The sequence below is a fragment of the Cherax quadricarinatus genome, chromosome 29, assembly GCF_038502225.1.
Source record: "Cherax quadricarinatus isolate ZL_2023a chromosome 29, ASM3850222v1, whole genome shotgun sequence".
NCBI classification, from domain to species: Eukaryota; Metazoa; Arthropoda; class Malacostraca; order Decapoda; family Parastacidae; genus Cherax; species Cherax quadricarinatus.
Window position 1 is genome coordinate 34,881,223 of NC_091320.1, and position 13,235 is coordinate 34,894,457.

The following is a 13,235-nucleotide window of genomic DNA, read 5'->3' on the forward strand; positions in this document are numbered from 1 at the left end:
TAGTTATTTTTCTTTCAACAAACTGGCTGTATCCCACTGAGGCCTGGTTGCTTAAAAAGAAAAATGAAAGTTTTTCTTTTTAAATTTAGTAATTTATATAGGAGAAGGGGTTACTATCCCCTTGCTCTTGGCATTTGAGTCACCTCTTTTGACATGCATGGATTATAAAGGAAGAATTCTTTTTCACTTGCCCATGGAGTTCTTGTGATTTATTCAACTACCATAATTCACTGCTTCAACTCCTGTAATATAGAGGAATTTGTCACTTTGACACCGAGATGTTTAATATTTAGCATATTGTTATTGTCTAGGATTTCTGTCTGTATTTGTGTCCATATCAGCAATACATTTGTCATTTTCCATTTGTGTACAACTTTATATTCTTGTATTGAGATTTCAAAAATGTTCTAAATTGGGTAGCTTAATTTTGCTGAACACTTTTTTAAGACCCTAGGATGATGTCTTGTCTGATAATATTTGCTGTTAAGAGGCTAGGATGATGTCTTGTCTGATAATATTTGTGGTACTTTGAGTTTCAAACAGCTCCCAACTCGAACAATTATGTAACTATTTTTGTAAGTGGTTTTGTAAGTGTATTTTTGGGGGTCTGAAATGGACTAATCTAATTTATATTATTCCTTATGGGAACAAATTCATTTGGTATCGGCACTCGAACAGCCTTCTGGAACAAATTAAGTTCATAACTCGAGGTACCACTGTATCTATAATAGTAATAATAATAATGTGTGAGTGAGGTGAAAGTGTTGAATGATGATGAAAGTATTTTCTTTTTGGGGATTTTCTTTCTTTTTTGGGTCACCCTACCTCAGTGGGAGATGGCCGACTTGTTAAAAAAAAAAAAAAAAACCTTTATTTACTACAAGTACTGTACATGTATGTGGTATACAGGCCTAGCTGACATCAGTGACATACTACTATACAGAAAGTCCCTTGTTATGCAGAGCATTTCGGGCAAATTAGGTCCTTGTCCCAGAATGCGACCCACACCAGTCGACTAACTCCTAGGTACCCATTTTACTGATGGGTGAACATAGACAACTGGTGTAAAGAAACACGCCCAATGTTTATACCTGCGCCGGGAATCAAATGTAGACCCTCATTATGTGAAGCGAGAGCTTTAATGATCAGGCCATGGGGCACTGTGGTAAACTAATTATAGTTTCTTTATTCTTTTCATCGTTATTTTAATTAGCTTTATCTTAGCTATGGGTGTTCAAGCTTTCTTTCATTAAGGTCTTTTATTTTTTAATACACTGGTTTTTAATATTTAGTATGTTTCACCTTTTTTGCTCAGATTTAGCAATTTTATTGTCAGTTTTAATTCTTTGCAATTTGTCATAAACCTCTAATTTGTTTTTTTACTTAAATAAGAAATTTGGTTTTGTCTTACTTTTGCCTATTGTTTCTGCTGCACATTGTTCTTCACTCTATACACTATTGATAATGTATTGTATCTGTATTCAGTTCTGGCCACAGTAACACTTTACTTACCAATGAAAATCAGAGTTAGACTCTCTCAGACTTTATAGCTCAGTTTGCCTCCTTCTGCCTTCCATATCCCCCCCTTCACATCCTTTTTCTGTACCAGTAGCCTAGCCCTTGTTCTCAATATGTAACTATTCCTACATAGAATAAGATAGTGGCACATTGCAGATGTATCCAATTTTGTTAGATAATAAAAAATCTATCCTAGTTTCTACTCTGCGAGATGGAACCAGTCAGGATAAGATGATCAGTTTTCAACCAGCTGTGCTGCAGTCTTCTCTCAGGGAAGGTACCTTGATGCTGGTGAGTGGTCTTGATCCAAGAAAGAGGCCTATCCTTCTCCTTAGATCGAATGTTACTGTGGTACTGCAAGTGAGAGTTATGATGTTCCCATCTTTGTAGGTTCATTGTGCATTTTGTATTTCTGGTTAATGTAGAAGAGTATGACATAAGTTATGGTTGGAAGTTCATTTTAGTTATTGATCTGTCCATTACTTTTAGTAAAGTAAAACACTCATTAACTGATTAATTGGGGAAAAAGGGTGTTTGATAATGCCAAATTGTCTGCAACTTCTTAATTATGAAAATAATATTTCAAGATGAGCTGATTGTCTTCTGAAGTAATGGACTTGGCCTGCTAATACAGAAGACAACCAGACACTAAAAATATGGGTATTGTAACCTGTAGTATTACAGTACAATAATGTTCTGTATAATAATTTTATAATACTCTGTGTAATTTACAGTAATTTTACTTATATTTTTGTGGTGGAGATGAGGTGTAAACTGCTGTGATTGATAGAGCTGTAAACCTCTACCAGTGAAAATAATGTAGAAGGCTGACATGTAGAAGGATGAGAAGATATAGATGGCTGAGAAGATGTAAATGAGTGAGAAGACAGATTTCTGAGAATCACACTGAGAACCATACATTTTCTCTTGGCACCACTACTTCTTTTTAGAAGCCAATGTTAATTGCACTCTATGTAATACTGTATGTTAATAAAGTCACACAAAATGCTCTAAATCCAGGGAAAATTTGAGACTGAATGAAGAATGTATGCATGAGTGAGTACAAACAATAAAGTAGCATGGGTGGCCTATGACTCAGGGAACATTGAAAACTGACAGGTATTGGATGTGGATGTTATGGCCGGTGCTGGACAAATGTTGGAATTGGTGGACTTGGCTTGACACTTCAGGAGATAACCAGATACTCTCATTGCTATGAATAAAATGTGGAATTGTGGACTCTTGTACATTTTGTCTGATAATTAGAGTGTTTATCAGGCCATTTTTTTTTTTTGTCCAAAATTGTTGAAATCCATTAAAGAAGGATCTGTTTATGAGAGGTTTTACGGTATTTAAAAATCACTGTCTGATGTAAAGCATATTAACCTGTTCTGCAGTGTATTATTATTATTTGTGACAACTGACACCTTGTTGTCTATGTAATTATGTAGTCACTTCATTATTCTCTGTCTACAGAAATTAGCCTGAGCTATATTGGTGTGTTTATAGTGGTCTATTGTTTTTTGCCCATTTTTTATTTATAGTGGTCTGTTATTTATCAGTTATCAGTATTATTTTGAGTGATTATTATGGTGCATTTGTTGTATGAATTGGCTTTTGTGTTTTGAAATATTCAGCTCCTATCTCTGAATTATTCTTGTTTGGAATTTATCTTGAATTCTAGCTGTAGTTATATTTATACAGATTATTATATATTTATATACAAATAAACATTTTGTTTGCATAAACCATATTCTTTTACCCTAAATTAATATGCCATTTGACCTTTGAACTGGTTTCTCAACTCTTTAAAGATGTTAATGGTGATTATTATGCAGGCTATGAGCAGCCAGGATCACATTACAAATTTAAGAAATAGAGGTGCTGGAAAGCCAGGTGCAGTAGTTAACTTGGTCCCAAACATCATATGAGCAGAGCTTGTAATCTGGAGTCGTTTGTTAGATGTAATATCTTAAGTGATTACTATTACTATACAGTATGCACTGCATATAGAAACCAAGACAGCATTTACTGTGGGTCACGTCTAAGCTTGTAAGAAACTTATGCACCGTAACAGAAGGTACCTTGATGCTTGAAGATGGCTCTACAGCTGAGGAATTAGAGCAATCCTTCCTTTGGATCAAACCTAATTATAGTACTTACCATACAATAGTTTCTACTTGATACAAGAACCTGAAACAGTGCATGCAGTTTTTATGATTCACATTGGATGCCAAAGAATTATTGTGCAGTACAGTAATTATCAAAATTCTTAAAGAAACATTGAGCATGAAATGAGGTAAAGATTTAAAAATATTACAAGAACACTTACTAAAATAAATGCAGATTTATAGTGATAAATATTAATGGCATGTGCATGGTTGTATGCACCTCACAGAACTAACGGGGTTCAAGGGCATGGATGGCCATTCCTAAAACTGGCTATGAAGGGACTTGAGCTAGAGTTTGCCAAGCATATATTAGTGTGAGATGCTTCTGTATAAACCAGCACAGTGGTGACCCATGTTAAACTTCCTACAAGACTAAGATAAATGAGCAGCACTTGAATGTTTTTATTGCTAAAATGATTCAACAGTACAAAAGGCTTCTCTAGTTAAATACAAAGTACATTTGTAAATATAATACTGGAGACAGTAGAAGTAAATTTCTTTACATCATAGGGAAGTTAGCATGGACCCATGCTAACTTCCCTATGATGTAAAGAAATTTTTCAATTTTGAAAGTCAAAAGTATTTTAAACATGACAAGTCCATCTGTCTTAGTAGGGGATAGCCAATCTTTCAACCCCAAAATATGGGCATGCAGCCAGATCTAATATACTAAAACTTGTATATACAGTGGAACCTCAAAAATCAAACTGCTCCCAACACAACCAATTATGTAAGTGTATTTTTGTAAGTGCTTTTATAAGTGTATTTTTGAGGGTCTGAAATGGACTAATCTAATTTACATTATTCCTGATGGGAATAAATTCATTCGGTAAAGGCACTCGAACAGCCTTCTGGACCGAAGAAAGTTCGATATTTGAGGTTCCACTGTATATTTCAACTTGTCGGTATTGTAAACCATCAGTAATATAATACAGTGGACCCCCACCTTACGAACGCATTGCATTACGTTAAATCCGCCATACGAAGCATTTGAACGCAAAAATTTTGCCTCGCCTCACGATAAAAAACTCGCCTTACATGATTTGTCCGGGACACACCCCACGTGTGGCCTCAGCACCATTGTTTACAAGCCAGCCAGATTTTTAACCCAGAGTATACTTATCCAGGTACACTCCAGGAGGGTTAGCCACCCAGGATAACCCTCAAGATGCGACCCACACTAGTCGGCAAACACCCAGGTACCTACTTGCTTACTAGGTGAATAGGACAGCAGGTGTAAAGAAACACGCTCAATGTTTTCACCCTTGCCAGAGATCGAACTACGGACACTTAGTGTGTGAGGTGAGAGCATTGCCTACCAAGTCTGTATGTAGAGGCAAGCCACTTTGGCAATAAAGTTACCCACCTGTTGTGTGTGTCTTATTCATCAACTTGTTGGTACTATATACTATCAATAAAATTATGTAGGTAAATTTTACAGGTAGTGTCCTAAGTTAACACATCATGCCCATAATTGTGAAGAAACTTTAGTACAATGAACAGTTAATTTAGTTTACACTTACTGATATTGATGTACCTCAGTCAAGTGGGACTTTAAGGTCACCAGACACAAAAATATCCCTTCTTCATGCCCACCTTCTCAGGTCATCACCTCTCATACGTCTAGTTTAATATTTTTATTATGCACCCCATACCCATCCTGTGGGCGGTAGTCAAAAGATTACAGAGGTATATAATGGGTCCAGGGACTGGACCCCATGTGTATCATGCACCTGGACTTTAAATTATTATTACAACATATTATTATTATTTGAAAAAAATTATGCCAGTACGTAACACTGATAACTTATATGTGGACTGTATATATTCGGTAATATCAATTACTTGACCTGAGTAATTTGCTTGGGTAATTTTATATACTAAATATAAATCAATTACATGATCAGAAAAGTATTAAGAACATTTCAATATTACTCACCAAATTAAGATTTTGGTGTTATATCCTAACACCTCACTTTTGGTAGGTAATTCATATTGGTTATTATAAATTAACATACCTGTAGTTAAAATTAATACACTGGGAGGCAGACATTACATGTGGTGTCAACTTCATCAATTTCTGACAATACTGCTTCTATTACACATTAATTTCATTTGAATTATTATTATAATCACGAAGGAGCGCTAAACCTGTAGGATTATAGAGCGCACTTAGGGGAGAGGATGGAAGGTATTAAGACTAAATTCAGGGAACTGGAGCACAGATCCAATTCCCTAGATCAAGAGCCCCTCACCAGCATCAAAGAACCTCCGTTGAGGGGAATTTCACTTAACATTTGGCCAATTTCCAAATTCCTTGAGAGATACGATAAGATAAAATTTTGTTCGGATTTTTATCCCCGGAGGGTTAGCCATCTAGAATAACCCAAGAAAGTCAGTGTGTCATCGAGGACTGTCTGTCTTATTTCCATTGTGGTCCTCAATCTTGTCCCCCAGGATGCGACCCACACCAGTCAACTAACACCCAGGTATCTACTTACTGCTAGGTGAACAGGACAACAGGTGTAAGGAAACGGGTGAAATGTTTCTACCCTGCCAGGAATTGAACCTGGGCCCTCTGTGTGTGAAGCGAGAGCTTTACCAGCCAGGCCACGGGGTCACCCGTGGCAGTACTCCTCAAATTCAGTTTTCCTTTTATGACCTCTCCCCTGGGGTCAAATAAAGAGCCGATATGACCAGCAGTTACCTTAAACACGTCCTCACAAGTAGTTGGGTAGTTTGTGAATACCATTAACACTTCACACACACATTACTAATTACAGAAAAAATATAGTAAATTTTCCACAGGTACAGTGAATAGCGCACTGGTCTGGAGTTTACCTGGAGAGAGTTCCGGGGGTCAAAACGCCCCCACGGCCCGGTCTGTGACCAGGCCTCCTGGTGGATCAGAGCCTGATCAACCAGGCTGTTGCTGCTGGCTGCACGCAAACCATCGTACGAGCCACAGCCCGGCTGGTCAGGAACTGACTTTAGGTGTTTGTCCAGTGCCAGCTTGAAGACTGCCAGGGGTCTGTTGGTAATCCCCCTTATGTATGCTGGGAGGAAGTTGAACAGTCTTGGGCCCCTGACACTTATTGTATGGTCTCTTAACGTGCTAGTGACACCCCTGCTTTTCATTGGGGGGATGTTGCATCGTCTGCCAAGTCTTTTGCTTTCGTAGTGAGTGATTTTCGTGTGCAAGTTCGGTACTAGTCCCTCTAGGATTTTCCAGGTGTATATAATCATGTATCTCTCCCTCCTGCGTTCCAGGGAATACAGGTTTAGGAACCTCAAGCGCTCCCAGTAATTGAGGTGTTTTATCTCTGTTATGCGCGCCGTGAAGGTTCTCTGTACATTTTCTAGGTCAGCAATTTCACCTGCCTTGAAAGATGCTGTTAGTGTGCAGCAATATTCCAGCCTAGATAAAACAAGTGACCTGAAGAGTGTCATCATGGGCTTGGCATCCCTAGTTTTGAAGGTTCTCATTATCCATCCTGTCATTTTTCTAGCAGATGCGATTGATACAATGTTATGGTCCTAGAAAATGTACAGAGAACCTTCACGGCGCGCATAACGGAGATAAAACACCTCAATTACTGGGAGCGCTTGAGGTTCCTGAACCTGTATTCCCTGGAACGCAGGCGAGAGAGATACATGATTATATACACCTGGAAAATCCTAGAGGGACTAGTACCGAACTTGCACACGAAAATCACTCACTACGAAAGCAAAAGACTTGGCAGACGATGCAACATCCCCCCAATGAAAAGCAGGGGTGTCACTAGCACGTTAAGAGACCATACAATAAGTGTCAGGGGCCCGAGACTGTTCAACTGCCTCCCAGCATACATAAGGGGGATTACCAACAGACCCCTGGCAGTCTTCAAGCTGGCACTGGACAAGCACCTAAAGTCGGTTCCTGACCAGCAGGGCTGTGGCTCGTACGTTGGTTTGTGTGCAGCCAGCAGCAACAGCCTGGTTGATCAGGCTCTGATCCACCAGGAGGCCTGGTCACAGACCGGGCCGCGGGGGCGTTGACCCCCGGAACTCTCTCCAGGTAAACTCCAGGAAGGTGAGATCCTCCAACATGATCACTCCCAGGTCTTTGACGTTGGTGTTTCGTTCTATTTTGTGGCCAGAATTTGTTTTGTACTCTGATGAAGATTTAATTTCCTCGTGTTTACCATATCTGAGTAATTGAAATTTCTCATCGTTGAACTTCATATTGTTTTCTGCAGCCCACTGAAAGATTTGGTTGATGTCCGCCTGGAGCCTTGCAGTGTCTGCAATGGAAGACACTGTCATGCAGATTCGGGTGTCATCTGCAAAGGAAGACACGGTGCTGTGGCTGACATCCTTGTCTATGTCAGATATGAGGATGAGGAACAAGATGGGAGCGAGTACTGTGCCTTGTGGAACAGAGCTTTTCACCGTAGCTGCCTCGGACTTTACTCTGTTGACGACTACTCTCTGTGTTCTGTTAGTGAGGAAATTATAGATCCATCGACCGACTTTTCCTGTTATTCCTTTAGCACGCATTTTGTGCGCTATTACGCCATGGTCACACTTGTCGAAGGCTTTTGCAAAGTCTGTATATATTACATCTGCATTCTTTTTGTCTTCTAGTGCATCTAGGACCTTGTCGTAGTGATCCAATAGTTGAGACAGACAGGAGTGACCTGTTCTAAACCCATGTTGCCCTGGGTTGTGTAACTGATGGGTTTCTAGATGGGTGGTGATCTTGCTTCTTAGGACCCTTTCAAAGATTTTTATGATATGGGATGTTAGTGCTATCGGTCTGTAGTTCTTTGCTGTTGCTTTACTGCCCCCTTTGTGGAGTGGGGCTATGTCTGTTGTTTTTAGTAACTGTGGGACGACCCCCGTGTCCATGCTCCCTCTCAATAGGATGGTAAAGGCTCGTGATAGGGGCTTCTTGCAGTTCTTGATGAACACGGAGTTCCATGAGTCTGACCCTGGGGCAGAGTGCATGGGCATGTCATTTATCACCTGTTCGAAGTCATTTGGCATCAGGATAACATCAGATAGGCTTGTGTTAACCAAATTCTGTGGCTCTCTCATAAAAAATTAATTTTGATCTTCGACTCTCAGTCTGGTTAGCGGCTTGCTAAAAATTGAGTCATATTGGGACTTGAGTAGCTCACTCATTTCCTTGCTGTCATCTGTGTAGGACCCATCTTGTTTAAGTAGGGGCCCAATACTGGACGTTGTTCTCGACTTTGATTTGGCATAGGAGAAGAAATACTTTGGGTTTCTTTCGATTTCATTTATGGCTTTTAGTTCTTCCCGCGATTCCTGACTCCTATAAGATTCCTTTAGCTTAAGTTCGATGTTTGCTATTTCTCTGACCAGTGTCTCCCTACGCATTTCAGATATATTGACCTCTTTTAGCCGCTCTGTTATTCTTTTCCGTCGCCTGTAAAGGGAGCGCCTGTCTCTTTCTATTTTACATCTACTCCTCCTTTTTCTTAGAGGAATAAGCCTTGTGCATACATCGAGTGCCACCAAGTTAATCTGTTCTAGGCATAAGTTGGGGTCTGTGTTGCTTAGTATATCTTCCCAGCTTATATCGGTTAGGACTTGGTTTACTTACCTGGAGTTTACCTGGAGAGAGTTCCGGGGGTCAACGCCCCCGCGGCCCGGTCTGTGACCAGGCCTCCTGGTGGATCAGAGCCTGATCAACCAGGCTGTTGCTGCTGGCTGCACGCAAACCAATGTACGAGCCACAGCCCGGCTGGTCAGGAACCGACTTTAGGTGCTTGTCCAGTGCCAGCTTGAAGACTGCCAGGGGTCTGTTTGTAATCCCCCTTATGTATGCTGGGAGGCAGTTGAACAGTCTCGGGCCCCTGACACTTATTGTATGGTCTCTTAACGTGCTAGTGACACCCCTGCTTTTCATTGGGGGGATGTTGCATCGTCTGCCAAGTCTTTTGCTTTCGTAGTGAGTGATTTTCGTGTGCAAGTTCGGTACTAGTCCCTCTAGGATTTTCCAGGTGTATATAATCATGTATCTCTCCTGCCTGCGTTCTAGGGAATACAGTTTTAGGAACCTCAAGCGCTCCCAGTAATTGAGGTGTTTTATCTCCGTTATGTGCGCCGTGAAGGTTCTCTGTACATTTTCTAGGTCAGCAATTTCACCTGCCTTGAAAGGTGCTGTTAGTGTGCAGCAATATTCCAGCCTAGATAGAACAAGTGACCTGAAGAGTGTCATCATGGGCTTGGCCTCCCTAGTTTTGAAGGTTCTCATTATCCATCCTGTCATTTTTCTAGCAGATGCGATTGATACAATGTTATGGTCCTTGAAGGTGAGATCCTCCGACATGATCACTCCCAGGTCTTTGATGTTGGTGTTTCGCTCTATTTTGTGGCCAGAATTTGTTTTGTACTCTGATGAAGATTTAATTTCCTCGTGTTTACTTGGTCCCACTTTATGTTTTTGTTATTGAAGTTGAATTTGGTGAATGCTCCCTCGTGACTAATCTCATTATGTCGGTCTGGGGCTCCGCGCATAAATGTCTGAACCTCAATTATGTTGTGATCTGAGTACAGTGGACCCCCGGTTAACGATATTTTTTCACTCCGTAAGTATGTTCAGGTGCCAGTACTGACCGAATTTATTCCCATAAGGAATATTGTGAAGTAGATTAGTCCATTTCAGACCCCCAAACATACACGTACAAATGCACTTACATAAATACACTTACATAATTGGTCGCATTCGGAGGTAATCGTTATGCGGGGGTCCACTGTATATTGTTTTTGATATGGTGACATTTCTTATCAGATCATCATTGTTAGTGAAGATGAGGTCTAGTGTATTCTCCAGTCTAGTAGGCTCTATTATTTGCTGGTTTAAATTGAATTTTGTGCAGAGATTTAAAAGCTCGTGTGAGTGAGTTTTCATCAGAGCTGCCTCCTGGTGTTATCACTGCAACAATATTATTTGCTATATTCCTCCATTTTAGGTGCCTTAAGTTGAAATCCCTCAGGAGCAAGATGTTGGGTGCAGGAGCTGGAAGATTTTCCAGACAGTGGTCAATTTTTAAGAGCTGTTCCTGGAATTGCTGGGATGTTGCATCCGGAGGCTTGTAGACTACCACAATGACCAGGTTTTGGTTCTCGATCTTTACTGCTAAAACTTCCACTACATCATTTGAGGCATTAAGCAGTTCTGTGCAAACAAGTGACTCTGCAATGTAGAGGCCAACCCCCCCCCTCCCCTTTTGCCTGTTCACTCTGTCACATCTGTATAGGTTGTAACCTGGGATCCATATTTCGTTGTCCAAGTGATCCTTTATGTGGGTCTCAGTGAAAACCGTGAACACTGCCTTTGCCTCTGCAAGCAGTCCACGGATGAAAGGTATTTTGTTGTTTGTTGCTGGCTTTAGACCCTGTATATTTGCAAAGAAGAATGTCATCGGACTGGTGGTATTGTTGGTACTGGGGGGGGATTTTTTTCCGGCATTAGTATCTGTATCTGTTGGTTTGGAGTGGAGGCCATCGACTGTGGTTCCACTCCAGGAATGACTGGATTTGGTGTACGATTTCTGCCATTTCCTGCCAGTTTTTTTCCTTCCTGGCACAAAAAAACCTCTCCCTCTTGAGTGGCTGTGGCTACCCAGGTTTTCCCATGGCCTGGATGTTTTGTATCTTTTTGTCCCCTTCAGATGGTGTGCCTGGCAATTTAAGTTATAGCACAGTCTTTCCTGTACTGAAGAGGTACACATTTCAGGGTGAAAAAGCTTACAGGAAGGGAGTTTGCATTTTCTTGTTGTCATACGGGCACAGCATTTCTAGGGTGGTCATAGTTGCACGTCCCGTCTGTTTTTCCAGTTTTCCCATGTCTGCAGATACCAAGTGCATAGTATGTGCACAGGCTTGGTTTCCGTTTGCCTTGGGTTTCTATGACTGTATTCCCTGTTGGTGCATGTTTACCTGTCTTATTCCTATCCTCACTAGCACCAACAATGGAGCTCTCACCAGTTGTTTTTGGTAATATATCCTCACTATTGCTAGTGGAGTCCTCTTGTTTGCTATTTCCTGTGGTATTTCTAGTTTGCAATATTGGTTTTATCTTATCTTTGACTACACTTGTTTCCCCACTATGGCTCCTGTCCCCTTTGAGGTCATTTACATGCATTCCTTCCTGCATATAATTCCCGACTACCTGGACAAAATCTCCAGCTTCACCATTACTGTCTCCCAGGACAGCATCTCCAGCTTCATCATTACTGTCTCCCAGGACAGCACCTCCAGCTTCACCATTACTGTCTCCCAGGACAGCACCTCCAGCTTCACCATTACTGTCTCCCAGGACAGCACCTCCAGCTTCACCATTACTATCTCCCAGGACAGCACTATCAGCCCCACATTTACTGACTACCAGGACATCACCTCCAGCCTTACAGTTACTGACTACATGGCCAGTATCAAGGGCAGTACCAATCAGCCCAGACTTTTTATGTTCCCATCTGTTGTAGAAAGCTTCGAGGTTGTCTATGAAAGCAGCTTTGATGTTATCCTCTTTCAATACCCTTGTGATTTTTAGTCCACAGATTTATCTCATTTGGGCATACCCAAAAACACTTCCCTGTTTTAATACTGCTTGTAGCTAGTTCTTGGATATCTGCACAAGGGGCGTGACACCAATTTCCACAAAAATGACAATTTATCCATGTGGAAGCCCGTTTGTTTGATTGACTGCAGACGACACAGAGCTTTCTTCATCAGAGTACAAAACAAATTCTGGCCACAAAATAGAGCGAAACACCAACGTCAAAGACCTGGGAGTGATTATGTCGGAGGATCTCACCTTCAAGGACCATAACATTGTATCAATCGCATCTGCTAGAAAAATGACAGGATGGATAATGAGAACCTTCAAAACTAGGGAGGCCAAGCCCATGATGACACTCTTCAGGTCACTTGTTCTATCTAGGCTGGAATATTGCTGCACTCTAACAGCACCTTTCAAGGCAGGTGAAATTGCCGACCTAGAAAATGTACAGAGAACTTTCACGGCGCGCATAACGGAGATAAAACACCTCAATTACTGGGAGCGCTTGAGGTTTCTAAACCTGTATTCCCTGGAACGCAGGAGGGAGAGATACATGATTATATACACCTGGAAAATCCTAGAGGGACTAGTACCGAACTTGCACACGAAAATCACTCACTACGAAAGCAAAAGACTTGGCAGACGATGCACCATCCCCCCAATCATAATGATCTGAATGGTTGATTTACTGTAATTCTACTAGCAACCCCTTGAATACTCTATTAATAACCTCCTTAAATGAAGCTCTAGCTATTTGTATTTCTTTTTCTAACTGTACTTGTATATTAGGACAGCTTACCGTAGTACGCTCCTGTTTTATATTTATTGTTTGTGTTTGATAAGGGCGCCTACAACCCCATCCGTTTACAGTCTGCTGTATTGTCCAACGAATCCGTTTATAACCGGTCAAGGGTTCGGACCAGTCGAGGGTTCGGAGCCAGTCTGATCTGATCAGTGGGTCACTTATTTAA